Genomic DNA, 15,822 nt, shown 5'->3' with positions numbered 1-15,822 from the left:
TCAAAGTTTATTTGGGATCCAAATATATGCTTACATGCCTTGTAATTCAAGTGACGTCCAAAATAACGCGTAACTGAAAAACGGGATGTTATAGTTTACCTCAAGCATCAAAGGGAAGCCTAGAGGCTAGACACAACAAGATGAACTCCAATTTGGGTAAGAATCACCATTTTCTTCACCATTTGAAGCTTTATCTCACACGAATTCTCCTCTCACTCTCTAAGATGTTTGGTGGGTGAGAATGAAGATAAGATTGAGTTTTGGATCTGATCCTAAGCCATATACACGTTCACAAGTGAAAAGATCACCTTACCCCTTAAACCCCCCCCCCCCCCACCATACACGCTCCTGACACGTAGGATTGTTGTCACGCATTATATATATATATATATATATATATATATATATATATATATATATATATATATATATATATAGAGAGAGAGAGAGAGAGAGAGAGAGAGTGTGTGTGTGTGTGTAAATTGGGGATAAGGGGATAAGCACATCCTGTGCACATATTTGATCAAATTAAAATAAAACTCGGAGGGGCAATTTGGTAATTCGCTAATTCATTTTAAAATACTTATTAAATAACGGAAAACAATATTCGGCGTCATTGTTATGTACATGCTCGTCAAACCCACACTACTATAGACTGCTTTAATTAAAAGACAAATTCGTCGTCAAATTAATAATCATATTCATCGTACATTTGTAATACATATTGAATTGGATCTGAATCGATTTGCGTTGATGAATTTGATTTAAGGTTTCTAACGGAATCTTCATGAACCCTAAAAAGACAAATTCATCGTCAAATTAATCATCATATTCATCATTCGATTGCAACAAGTATTAGATCTGAATCGATTTGCGTTGATGAATTTGATTTAGGGTTTCGAATGAAATCTTCATGAACCCTACGGTATCTCCAATAATTTCATGGTATGTTCTTTAGAGATGTGAATCAAATTAATTATCATCATCATCTACTGATGGTTAGCATTCATTTATACTTTGCGTCTTTATTCACTTATTTTTCTTCATTCACAATCGCATTTTTATTTAAGTTTGATGTTGTGTAGTCGCGAAAATTCTATCTCAAATGGAATATTAGAAAAGCTGTTTTCACTTTCAAATTCAGTTTCAGAAATAACAATAAGCTGTTATAATTCAGTAGGCTTATAACTACCTTTAGTGGTTTGATTCTTGATGTTATAATTCAGTAGGCTTATAACTACCTTTAGTGATTTGATTCTTGATTTAGAATACTAATAATGAAGTGTAAGAACAAAGATGATAATGGAGAGAAAGAAAGAAACACTTTGTAAGTGTGAGAAATGGTGCAAGTTTAATGCTTGCATTCATGAGTATTTATAGCCTAAAATCTCAATATAAAAATACATACTTTGTGTACCAAAATTGACTATATGTATACACCAAAATTGACTATCCATATCTATATTATTATTATTATTATAACACTCCCCCTTGGATAGCAATTTTATTTTGTTGAAGATCAACTATAAATTACTGCCTCGTTAAAAACCTTGCTAAAGAAAACCCAGTGGGAAAAAACTTTAGCTAAGGGAAAAAGAGTGCAGCATGGAGTTGACTCCCCCTCAAGTAGACATCGCTTCAGCTGTTACATCTTTTGAACATGTCTCATGCCAATGTTATGAACGTGTGTTCTGAAAATAGCAGTTGGAAGTGCTTTCGTGAAAAGATCAGCAGAGTTTTTGCTAGATTGCACATATCTCATTTCAATCTGGTTGTCCTTAATGAGATTTTGAGTGTATGAGAAGAATCTAGGTGGTATGTGTTTTGTTCGGTCACTTTTGATATATCCTTCTTTCATCTGTGCTATGCAAGCTGCATTATCTTCATAGATAGTTGTTGGACTTTTATCGCGTTCTAGTCCACAAGAATCAGTAATGAGTTGTGTCATTGATCTCAACCAAAAACATTCTCGAGTAGCTTCATGTAATGCAATCACTTCGGCATGATTTGACGATGTAGCAACAAGTGTTTGTTTTTGAGAACGCCATGATATTGCAGTACCTCCATTTAGGAATACATATCCAGTTTGAGATTTAGCTTTATGTGGATCAGATAAATAACCTGCATCTGCATAACCAACCAAATCTTGTTTTGATTCGTTAGAATAAAATAATCCTAAATCAGTAGTTCCTCGAAGGTATCGAAATATGTGTTTGATCCCATTCCAGTGTCTTTTGGTAGGAGCAGAGCTGAACCTTGCCAACAAATTAACTGCAAAAGAAATGTCAGGTCTTGTACAATTTGTAAGATACATAAGAGCTCCAATTGCACTAAGATATGGTACTTCTGGTCCAAGAATGTCTTCTTGATCTTCACATGGACGAAATGGATCAGCTTCAACATTGAGTGATCTAACAACCATAGGAGTACTTAATGGTTTTGCCTTGTCCATATTGAAACGTTTCAAAATCTTTTCAGTATATGTTGTTTGATGTACAAGTAAACCATTAGGCATATGCTCAATTTGTAAACCAAGGCAATACTTGGTTTTTCCGAGATCTTTCATTTCAAATTCTTTCTTTAGAAGTTGAATGGCTTCATGGATCTCTTTATTTGTACCTATGATGTTAAGATCATCAACATAAACAGCTATGATCACATATCCGGATGTTGTTTTCTTAATCAAAACACAAGGGCAAGTAAGATTATTTGTATACCCTTTGCTTATCAAGTAATCACTTAATCGGTTATACCACATACGTCCCGATTGTTTTAACCCATATAAAGATCTTTGTAATTTAATCGAATACATTTCTTTGGGTTTTGCATTTGATGCTTCTGGTACCTTAAATCCTTCAGGTATCTTCATATATATATCACTATCAAGTGATCCATATAGGTAAGCAGTCACAACATCCATGAGATGCATTTCTAAATTTTTAGAAACTGCCAGACTGATTAAGTACCTAAAAGTAATTGCATCCATAACAGGGGAATAAGTTTCTTCATAATCAATTCCCGGTCTTTGAGAAAAACCTTGAGCTACAAGTCTAGCTTTATACCTTGTAACTTCATTTTTCTCATTTCTTTTTCGGACAAAAATCCATCTGTATCCTACAGGTTTCACATCTTTAGGAGTGAGAATGATGGATCCGAAAACTTTTCTTTTATTGAGTGATTCTAATTCAGCTCGTATTGCTTCTTTCCATTGAGCCCAATCATGTCTATTTTGACATTCAACCATAGATGTTGGTTCTGGATCATCATCATTATTCATGATGTCATATGCAACATTAAATGAAAATTTCTCATCAAGATTTTTCATTTCATTTCGGTTCCATAATATTTTTGAATATGCATAATTGATTGCAATTTCTGTATTGACATCATCAATCTCCTCTGCAGTAGGAGTACTGATTTGTGGTTCTTCTTGAACACTTTCTTTTACTTCATTATCAGCTGATTTTCTTTTTCGAGGATTTTTATCCTTTGAACCAATTGGTCTTCCACGTTTCTGACGTGGCAAAGATTCATGAGTGACGTTATTGCCAGCTTTTGGAATTTCAATTCGAGCTGGAGTATTTACTGCTGGTATATATGATTTTGTCACCGTTTTTGTATCTGTAAATGCATCAGGCAATTGATTTGCAAGTTCTTGTATATGCATTATCTTTTGAACTTCTGTCTCGCATTCTTTTGTGCGAGGATCAAGATACTTTAATTGAGGTTCACACCATGAAACATCATTTTCTTTATTTTTCATTTCTCCCCCTAATCTAGGGAACAATGTTTCATTAAAATGACAATCAGCAAAACGTGCTGTAAAAACGTCACCTGTCATAGGTTCAATATACCTTAATATTGAAGATGTTTCATATCCAACATATATTCCCAACCTCCTTTGAGGACCCATTTTTGTACGTTGTGGTGTCGCAATTGGAACATACACTGCACAACCAAATGTTCTAAGATGGGAAATATTTGGCTCTTGACCAAAAGCAAGTTGTAGGGGGGAATATTTATGACTTGCACTTGGTCTGATGCGAATCAATGCAGCAGCATGTAAAATTGCATGACCCCATATAGATACAGGGAGTTTTGTTCTCATTATCAATGGTCTAGCGATTATCTGTAAACGTTTAATCAATGACTCGGCTAAACCATTTTGTGTATGCACATGAGCAACAGAATGTTCAACAACAATTCCTATAGACATGCAATAGTCATTAAATGCTTGAGATGTAAATTCACCAGCATTATCAAGTCTCACCCTTTTAATGGTGTAATCAGGAAAATGAGCTCTCAATTTAATAATTTGGGCAAGAAATTTTGCAAATGCCACATTACGGCTTGATAACAGACAAACATGAGACCATCTGCTAGATGCGTCTATTAGAACCATGAAATATCTAAATGGTCCACATGGTGGATGAATTGGTCCACATATATCACCTTGAATTCTTTCAAGAAACATTGGTGATTCTTTCTCAACCTTAAGTGGTGAGGGTCTAGTTATCAATTTTCCAAGAGAGCAAGATGTACATGGAACCATTGTATCATGATGGATTTTTCTATCCTTTAGTGGATGTCCATGAGTACATTCAATAATCCTTTTCATCATTGTTGATCCTGGATGGCCTAATCTGTTATGCCATAAACTGAATACACCAGGATCAATATATTTTTCGTTAACTACCATATGTATTTCTGGTACATTTATATGTGTATAATGTAATCCAGAACTAAGTCTTGGCAGTTTTTCAACCACATGACTCTTGTCAGTGATACTTAAATATTTCTCATTTTCTGTTGTCACTGACTGATAATCATACCCGTTAAGGTATATGTCGGAGAAACTCAATAAATTTCTGCTTGACTTGGGAGAAAATAAGGCATCATTTATTAAAAATTTTGTACCATTTGGTAGTATGAAATTTGCCTTTCCTATCCCTTTTATCAAGTTAGCAGGTCCTGATATTGTATGTATAGTTCCTTCCGTTGATTTTAGATCAATAAAATATTTCTCGGATTTAAGTATAGTGTGTGTAGTTCCACTGTCTGCTATACAGAGATCTCCACCACTTGATTGATGTTGTATTCCAGCAAAATTCATATTGAACTTCATATATAAGAAATAAATAGTGAGTACATTAATATTACACAATATTTTAAACGCAAATAGATAGTACTAAAACATTTAGCAAACATAATGACAAAGACAGACGATATTAAATCGTTTATTTTTCGAAAGACACACAACTTAAACATTCAAGAAATCTTCATATAAATCAGATGGTTTCTCAGTGACTGTTGGATCGACGTTATCCACAAAGTTTACTTCCTTTTCTTTATCTTTCAGCGAATCCTGATACATCTTAACAAGATGTTTAGATGTTCGGCAAGTATTAGCCCAGTGGCCCATTCTACCACATCTGTAGCAAGATTCTTCAGAATTTTTAGAAGAATTTTCTTCAACATCTTGTTTAGTGGGCTTGTTTTGTGGTTGATATTTATATTTTCGTTGATTATTATTTCTTTGACCACCACGGCAACGACCACGACCACGTCCTCGCCCATTACCATTACCATAAGGATGGTTTCTACCATAGTTATGGCTTTTGGCATGATGATGGTGATGGTTATTATAACCACGACCTTGCCCGCGTCCTTGTCCCTGTTTATAATTATTTGCAGTATTTGCTTCAGGGATTGCAAGTGTACCAGTAGGACGGGATTGCTGATTTTTCATTAATAGCTCATCATTTTGCTCTGCAACTAAGAGATATGAATTAAGTTCAGGATATGTTTTGAACTTTAGCATTCTCAAATTTCTTTGCACTGTGATGTTTGCAGCATTCATTGTGGAGAAAGTTTTCTCCATCATGTCTGCATCACTTATTTCATGTCCACAGAATTTAAGTTGTGAACATGTATTATACAGAGCTGAGCTATATTCATTTACTTTCTTAAAGTCTTGGAACCTTAATGTTCTCCATTGTTCCATAGCAGCTGGAAGTAAAATTTCTCTTTGATTATTGAATCTGCTTTTGAGACCTTCCCATAAAACATGGGGATCTTCTACAGTCACATAATTATTTTGTAAGCATTCATCAATATGTTGATGAATAAAGCAACATGCCGTAGCTTGTTCTTTTTCAGAACAAGTGTTGTTTTCATTTATGGTTTCAAGAATGCCCATTGATTTAAGATGCATTTTTACTTTTATAACCCATGGCATGTAGTTGTTTCCAGTTGATTCTAAAGGAGTAAATTTAAGCTTTTCCAGATTCGACATTTTCTATTATCAAAAATTAAAATAAACATCATGATAAATTAGAGTCAATTTATATTCATAAGTATATAAACATTAAACATAAATTTAATATAACATAAATGATAAGTAGGTGACAGTGTCGACCATGTGTAAGCAATCATAAATAAATGTTATATAACAAAAATATAAATATTAGTAAACATAAATGAAAATTTGGCGACAGTGTCGACCATATATTTTTTCAGGTGGTATAACCGACCTATATCATTCTGGTGGTATAACCGACCATATATCATTTTGGTGGTATAACCGACCATATATCATTTTGGTGGTATAACCGACCATATATCATTTTGGTGGCAGAGCCAACCATATTTAGTATTAAGATTATCGTGCTGATAACGTGTTATAATTCAGTAGGCTTATAACTACCTTTAGTGGTTTGATTCTTGATGTTATAATTCAGTAGGCTTATAACTACCTTTAGTGATTTGATTCTTGATTTAGAATACTAATAATGAAGTGTAAGAACAAAGATGATAATGGAGAGAAAGAAAGAAACACTTTGTAAGTGTGAGAAATGGTGCAAGTTTAATGCTTGCATTCATGAGTATTTATAGCCTAAAATCTCAATATAAAAATACATACTTTGTGTACCAAAATTGACTATATGTATACACCAAAATTGACTATCCATATCTATATTATTATTATTATTATAACATAAGCATACTTTTAGATCAGAGTAAGTCATTTTCGTCAATTCTTATGCTTCTTTTAATGCGCTCAAAGTGTTTGACGAAATGTCTCACTGAATTTTAGTCACTGACCTTAATTTTTATTTTGCTTTTTTTTTTATAGGTCATTGTTGTTATCAGCATCAAATAAATTGAAAAGCTGGTTAGAGACGATACGAGGCTACTTCAATCTTGATGAATTGTGAATTAATATACATATAGTTTTATTAAAATATGTAGCTCTTGCATTTTATAACCCATATTATAGTTGATTATGGATTGATTAAAAATGAAAAAGGATAGAATATGGTTGTATTGTTTACGTGAGATTTCCTTGCATCTTAAAGTAGCATCTTTTCGCTTATGAATTTCTTTATTGTGACAAAAATATGAAGCTACTAGCTTGTGTTGCAGAAAGTCTTAGATGTGCTTTAAAGTTGGGATCTGGACATAGCCCTGAAAGATGCCACCACTAGCTATTAACGTATAACCACTCATGTATATGAACCACCGTCAACAAAAAATTCGAGACAATGTCTATTCTCCTAATCTTAAAACTGTGTAGTATTTATGTCTTTCTTTTTTTGCTATGCTTCTTCAATTGAAAAGATACTATTATTAGGTTTTATATATTGTTGAATGGCTACTTATGTCTCTCTTATATTGGTTAGCTACCTACATAACTGAAAGGATAAAAAATGTAGGAGTTACTCGTTTAACTGTAATTTTTCAGTAAATAATATGATATGATGAATATACAGATTTTAAGATCTTTTGTTCCTATAATTGCTGTAAACTGACACTAGGGGATGCTAAAGGAGGCATTGTTTGATATAGAATTTGCATTGCATGATGGTCAAATTAATGCAAAGGGTTGGTTTCATCAAGGTCAGATTGGTGACTTCTAATTCATAAACCTTATTTACTCATATTTGACATCCTATTAATTTCTGCTAGGTTCTTTGGCGTATGTAAATGATTCAGACAAGCGCCCAACTATGCTTCGATTATCTTATAAATTCTTCTTATTCAGGCACACATGGTTCCTGAGTTCGCTAAAACTCGATGCTTATTTTTCGTTTTTGGGCACCTTATGCCAACGGAAGAAACTCAAGTGAATATAACATTAAAAATAGTGCTTGTTGATAAGATTTTACTAGACTAATGCACTAGATGCACCACATGCATTACCCAAACTGCATGAATCAGACGCCTTATTCTTGGTTGAAGAACAACCCTCTGTTTCAAATGTGCTTAATTAACCAGCCAGTATTCACTTTGTGCTTTCTAATGTTGCAGGTTTGATTGATGTGACTAAAGAAGAACTTGCAGATATGAGCTACAAAAACACTGCGTTTGTTTTCATATGAAGGTTCCAACTAAATAGTGCTTATGATTTAGTGAATCACAAGGGCCGGTAGGATAGTATCTTCGCTCTAAAAGAAAGCTAAGAACGATTTATAACCTTGTTCAAGAAGCCACCAACACCAGGAACAAAGCAGTGGTTGAGTTAGAAAGTGAGATTGACATGAAGGATGAAAATCTTAATGATTTGCAGTTCAAGTAAAACCATAAACCATGTCTTTAAGTAAGATGCTCGAGGAAAGGGACAGGTTTTATCTTGCTTTCTACGAATATGTGATCCTCATTATCTGTTTATTGCAATTATTAATGTATAGTTTTATATTATACACAGTCTTCTTTAATGGTATATAACAAGTTTTTTACTGGTATTTTTGTAAAATATTTTCAACTTTTTATGACGCGCGGTAATTTCATTAGTTGGTGTATGATAACATATTAATTATTAAATAATCTCATATACGGTAATATTTATCAAATGTATGATAACATATTAAGTAATAAATAATCTCATATTCGTTTACATTCATCAAATGTACGATACTATTCATCAAATGTATAATATCATATTAAGTAATGAATAACATTCATCAAATGTATGATAACATATGTAATAAATAATCTCATATTCGTTAACATTCATCAAATGTATGATAAAATATTAAGTACATATATAACATTCATCCAATGTATCATAATAATCTCTTAGCATGTTAACATTATCAAATGTATAATAATAATATCTCAATATGTTAACATTCATCACATGTATGATAACATATTAAGTAATAAATAATGTCATATACATTAACATTCATCAAATGTATGATAGCATTAATTAAATTTGTATAATAAGATATTAAGTACATATATAAAATTCATCCAATGTAGCATAATAATCTCTTAGCACATTACCATTTATCAAATGTATAATAATAATAATAATATCTCAATACGTTAACATTCATTACATGTATGATAACATATTACGTAATAAATAATGTCATATACGTTAACATTCATCAAATGTATGAAAGCACTCATTAAATGTATGATAAGATGTTAAGTAATAAATAACACTCATATGATAATCTTTGACGAGATGAGAGTTTTATCACGTTAACACTCATCAGACGTATAGTGATCTCTCAATACGTTAACATTCATCAGATGTATTATACCATATTAAGTAATAAATATAAATATAAAAATATAAAAGTTAATGTTTATCATTGTAAATATTAACATTGTGGCACTAAAATATAAATAAAAACTTATACTATAAATTAATACTTGTATAAAATTATTATTCGTGTAATAATCTGTGACGAAAGGAAATTTCAACATGGTATTGATCTTTCATCTTCTCAAACTCATCAATTCAGATAACACACCTGTCTGAAAGAACCATTGCATAAGCTTCAAGCCTTCTTAAAGTTTAAATAGAGTTTACATAAAAGGTAATGCTATTATCCAGTTCAAAAAGAAAGCTCTCACATGTTTCTTGATGAGATGTAACTGTAGTAGTCAATCCCACCCTAGAAGAACCATCACATGTGGTTGATATTGTCAAAGAAGCAATATCCATCATAGCTCTAACAAGCTGTGACTAAGCAACATAAGGATCTCCAACCATTATGTTAATGTCACTGTAGATGGCGTAAAACTTATCATTTCCATGATATATTATTACATATAGAAAATATGTTTACAAAGAAATTTATGTCTTGAAATTCTATGAGACACAAGTTTCATGACAATTTGATAATGCTAAAAACGAACACATATTTCATAGCATTATCTTTCAAGAAAGACAAGCTTTTAGTTGCAATTGTTCTAATTCCAAGTGATATTCGTTTAAATAATAAAAGGTGAAGACAAAAGACAGAATCGGCGATTTGAAGACGCAAATGACCAAAACGCTAAAACGTACAAAGTACAATACAAGTGGTTCAAATTATTGATGAGGAGCGTCTAAAAAATGACAAGAGTACAAGCCGCAAAACGCAAAGTACAAGATATTAAATTATACGAAAAGGCGTTCCAAAATCCGAAACCGAGACATGAACCAACTATCAACGTGCGACTCAACGAAGCTAAAAGTACAAGTCAACTATGCACAAGAATATAATATAATATATAATTAATTATATATATTATATATTATATTATAAAATAACAAAGCCGCCTACGTTTTGGATGCATTTGGTGAGCTGGAAACCAAACCTCCGCAGTCGCGGAGCTGTGAGGAGGAAAACATCCGCAATTGCGGAGCTGTACAGTTTCAGATGAGCCTATAAAAGGCCGAGCATTCTGCCGATCAATCCATCCCTTTTCTTTCTTTTCTATATACGTAAAATATATTTATAATTATAATTTTAATTTTAATTTAAGTTAATAATAAAAATAAGGTTATTGTAGCGAATGTTTTAAGGTTTTGTAAGTCGAAACTCTGTCCGTGTAACACTACGCGATTAATACTCATAGTAAGTTATGTTCAACCTTTTTAGATTAATGTCTCGTAGCTAAGTTATTATTATGTTTATTTAAGCCGAAGTAATCGTGATGTTGGACTAAATATAAAGACGGGGTTATTGGGTTTTGGACCATAATTGGGGTTTGGACAAAAGACCGACACTTGTGGAAATTGAACTATGAGCTATTAATGGGCTTTATATTAATTAAATGATATCTCGTTGATTTAATATAGAGAATTATAATTTGAAGTATTTATATATAACCACATACGCTTAACTGGGTACGGTGGGCGGGATATTTATAAACACTGATAATTATTCATTTGACCGGATACAGGGATGGATTAATAGTCAATGGACTCGTTAAAACAGGGGTGGATTACATTCAAGGGTAATTGGTGTAATTGTTAATAAAGTATTAAGACCTTGGGTTACACGCAGTCGATAACTTGCTGTAATTATTAAACAAAGTATTAAGACCTTGTTACAGTTTAAATCCCCATTTAGTTGGAATATTTGACTTCGGGTATAAGGTTAATTTTGAGAAGACTCTCGCACTTTATAATTATGACCGATGGACTATTATGGACAAAACCAGATGGACTTATCAAATAATCCAGGACAAAGGACAATTAACCCATGGTAATAAATTAAAATCAAAATGTCAAACATCATGATTACGGAAGTTTAAATAAGCATAATTCTCTTAATTTATATCTCATCGTACTTTTATTTACCGTCATTTTATTTATCGTCATTTTATTTATTGTACTTTAAATTATCTCACTTTTAATTATCGTCATTTACTTTACTCTTTAAATTAATTTATTATTTTTCATTAGGACTTAAAATCGACAAACCGGTCATTAAACAGTAAAACCCCCCTTTTATAATATTAATACTACTTATATATATATATATATATATATATATATATATATATATATATATATATATATATATATATATATATATATATATATATATATATATATATACAAATAAAGTTAATAAAAATATAGCGTTAAACTCAGCTGTATCCCTGTGGAATGAACCGGACTTACTAAAAACTACACTACTTTACGATTAGGTACGCTGCCTATAAGTGTTGTAGCAAGGTTTAGATATATTCATTCTATAAATAAATAAATAACTTGTGTAAATTGTATCGTATTTAATAGTATTTCGTAACAAAAATAATAGTATTTCGTACTACCCCTCGCACACATCAAGTATTTTTGGCACCGTTGCCGGGGAAAACGCCAAAGCAAAACGCTATATTCTAAAAAAAAAGATTTTTATTAAGTTTTAGTCTATTTTTGTAAAAAATATATTTTCTAAATATATAAAATAGAAATATATACATATACATATATATATATATATATATATATATATATATATATATATATATATATATATATATATATATATATATATAAAAGTTATATTTTAAATATTTAGTTTATAAATTTATTTCTAATTTAAGTTTTTAAAATATAAGTTTTATTATATTTTCTATAAATTAAAATCAGAAAATCAAAATAAATAAAAAATCTGAAACTGCCCAAACCAGTTTGAACCTGCAATCATCTGAGACTGCATACCTCCGCAGTCGCGGAGCGCTTCTAGGCCGGGATACCGCAGTCGCGGAGCTGTCTGACAGGCTGAACATTGGATTGCATTAATTACGAATTTAGGGTTTTAATTAATTATAATTATTATTATTAACCGAATTAGGGTTTTAGTTATTTAATTAAGTTTTTAATTTTATTTTTAATATACATTTAGTAATATTAAGTTTTAATATTATTATTAACTATATAAATTAATACTTTTATAAAATAATAATATAAAAATAATATTTTTATAAAAAAATAAGTAATTTTATCATTTTTTGTCTCTTTTATAAATTGTATATTCTTATCATTTACACTGTAATTTGTATATTTATCGTTCGTAATTAGTTGTAAACTTAGTTTTTGCTGTAGTTATTTTATATTTCTAGATTTTTAAGCTTTGCCGTAAAATCCCTTAAGTGCTTTTTCTTTAGATTAAGATTTAGGTGCTTTAGAATTTTGTGACGCCGTTAAAGATTTTAGTACTTTTTAAAGTAATTGCCGTTTTCGGAATAGAATTGCATTTAAGTTTTAATACCTTTAGGCGCAACTTTTTAGATTTAAGTTTTAGACTTTTAAGTTTCGACGCTTTTCTTTCTTATTATTATCTTTCGACGTTTGTTTTTCGACCTCTTATTTTTCGACGCGCTTTTTCTTTCTCATTTCTATGCTCTAGTTTTTAGGACGTAGATTTTTCTTTCAATTTCAACGAAAAATTATTTTAAGCGGTTAAATTGATAGACATCCAAAATTTTCTGGTTCGTAGTAATAGTTGGATTTGTTAGTGGCGAGTTGTGGGCTTCCGATTTAAAGGATCCTGGCTACCTGCTGCATCTATTGGCTATTCGAAACGTGGACAAAATTAGAAAAGTCTATTAATTTGATAACTTATATAATTTTTATCTTTATAACTAATAGGATATTCAGTGAATGCACCGAGCAAAACGTTCACCACCTTTCATACGTTCACCACCTGTAACTCGATCAAGACATCTAGCCAATATTGTCGCCGTTGATTTTTCTTTAGAATCATCATCTAGTCGAACAAGTACTCCAATTCAAATTTCCGATAATCCATTCTTTGAACCCGACTTCACAATTGAGAACCCGGAGGATATTCAAGGATAACTCAGAGATCCTGAACCACTAATCATTCCTTCTGAACCACAAATCATTCAACATGAGATTGTCGAGGAAGAAACCATTAAATCAGAATCCTCTAGTGATTCAGATTCAACAAATTCAATCATGGAAAATCAGGAACCTCTAAGTATGGAAGACCGAATGAGAGGTACACGCACGGTCCAAGGTCATGCCATTACTCAACCATACATTAATGCACCAGATTATGAAATCAAAGGACAAATCCTACACATGGTAACTAATCAATGCCAATTAAGTGGTACGCCAAAAGAAGATCCAAACGAACATCTTCGAATCTTTAATAGGATCTGTACTTTATTTAAAATCAGAGAAGTTGAGGATGAACAGATCTATCTCATGTTATTTCCCTGGACTTTAAAGGGAGAAGCCAAAGATTGGTTAGAATCGTTACCTGAAGGAGCGATTGATACATGAGATGTTTTAGTTGAGAAATTTCTTAAAAGATTCTTTCCTGCATCTAAAGCCGTGAGACTTCAAGGAGAAATTGTTACGTTCACGCAAAAGCCAAATAAAACATTATATGAAGCGTGGACAAGATTCGGAAAGTTGTTGAGAGGATGTCCTCAACACGGTTTAGACACTTATCAAATAGTACAAATATTCTACCAAGGATGCGACGTTGCTACACGAAAAGACATCGACACAACAGCTGGTGGTTCCATTATGAAGAAAACCGCAACTGAAGCTTACAAAATTATTGATAATACAGCCTCCCACTCACATGAGTGGCATCAGGAAAAATATATTTTTCTTTCATCTAAAGCGGCTAGAGACGATTCTAGCCATGACTTTGATTCTATTTTCGCAAAGTTAGATGCTTTCGAGAGACGAATGGAAAAGATGACTAAAGATATTCACGCAATACGAATTAGTTGTGAGCAGTGTGGAGGACCACATTTAACAAAAGATTGTCTCAGTATTGAACAAACAATGGAGCAAAGAGAGAATGTTTCATACATAAACCAAAAGCCTGGAAATAATTATCAAAATAATTATCAACCTCCAAGATCAAACTACAACCAAAATCAGAATTATAACCAAAATATTCCATACAACAACCAACAAGGTCCTAGCAATCAACAAGTATCTAATAATACTTACAACCAGCAAAGACCTATTTTTCCAAATAAACCACCACAAACCGATGATAAAAAGCCAAATTTAGAAGATATGATGTCGAAGCTAGTTGAATCTCAAACTCAATTTTTCACATCTCAGAAACAAACTAATGAACAAAATGCTCAAGCATTTAGAAATCAACAAGCTTCTATACAAAATCTGGAACAAGAAATAAGTAACCTAGCAAGGTTGATAGGTGAAAGAAAACCGGGGAGTCTACCTAGCGATACAAATGCTAACCCCCGAAATGAAACAGCTAAAGCCATTACCACAAGAAGTGGTATTACACTTAAACCACCTGAAATGCCTGTAATTTTTTATGACTCTATTCCTACTACACATGCACCACAGCCTGGGCAAGATAAGGAAATAGAGCCGGTAGTTGAAAAGGTTAATGAAGATAACACGGTTAAGGCTAAACCTAATGTTAAACCATACCAACCACCGCTTTCTTACCCTAGTAAAATGAGAAAAGAAAGACTTGAAGCCGAGCAATCTAAATTCTTGGATATGTTTAAACAAATAAATGTCAATCTTCCTTTCATTGATGTGATTTCAGGAATGCCAAGACATGCTAAATTCTTGAAAGATCTAATCACAAATAGAAAGAAAATGGAAGAACTCTAGGCTGTTACAATGAATGCTAATTGTTCTGCAGTGCTGTTGAATAAGATACCATAGAAATTATCAGATCCAGGAAGTTTCAAAATTCCATATTTTCTGGGTAGTCTTAGTTCAATAGAAGCATTGGCAGACTTAGGTGTTAGTATAAATTTAATGCCGTATTCACTATACACTAAACTAGACCTCGGAGAATTGAAACCAACACGAATAAGTATACAACTAGCCGATCGATCAGTAAAATATCCTAGAGGGATAATGGAGAACATGCTAGTTAAAGTTGGTACTTTAGTATTTCCAGTAGACTTTGTTATTCTGGACATGGAAGAAGATTCTCGAGTTCCTCTTATATTAGGAAGACCATTCTTAAACACGGCTAAAGCAATAATAGACGTGTTTGGTAAGAAACTGACCCTAAGTATAGAGGACGAGAGTGTTACCTTTTCTGT

At 32.1% G+C, this 15,822-nt stretch overlaps 1 long non-coding RNA gene across 2 annotated transcripts; it reads left to right on the top strand.

Annotated features, from left to right (window-relative positions):
- The first annotated feature begins 604 nt into the window (after window positions 1–604).
- LOC139862376 (uncharacterized) lies at window positions 605–8,792 on the top strand. Of its 2 annotated transcripts, none has more exons than XR_011764169.1 (2): window positions 605–945; window positions 7,136–8,792. It is a non-coding gene; the product is annotated as an uncharacterized lncRNA (long non-coding RNA). The 2 variants fall into 2 exon arrangements; XR_011764168.1 differs by lacking the exon at window positions 605–945 and adding an exon at window positions 6,998–7,019.
- The last annotated feature ends 7,030 nt before the right edge of the window (window positions 8,793–15,822 follow it).

The sequence above is a fragment of the Rutidosis leptorrhynchoides genome, chromosome 8 (genome assembly GCF_046630445.1).
Source record: "Rutidosis leptorrhynchoides isolate AG116_Rl617_1_P2 chromosome 8, CSIRO_AGI_Rlap_v1, whole genome shotgun sequence".
Lineage (NCBI taxonomy): Eukaryota > Viridiplantae > Streptophyta > Magnoliopsida > Asterales > Asteraceae > Rutidosis > Rutidosis leptorrhynchoides.
Note: the sequence above shows the minus strand (reverse complement) of the source record. Positions and strands in the feature narration are given on the sequence as shown.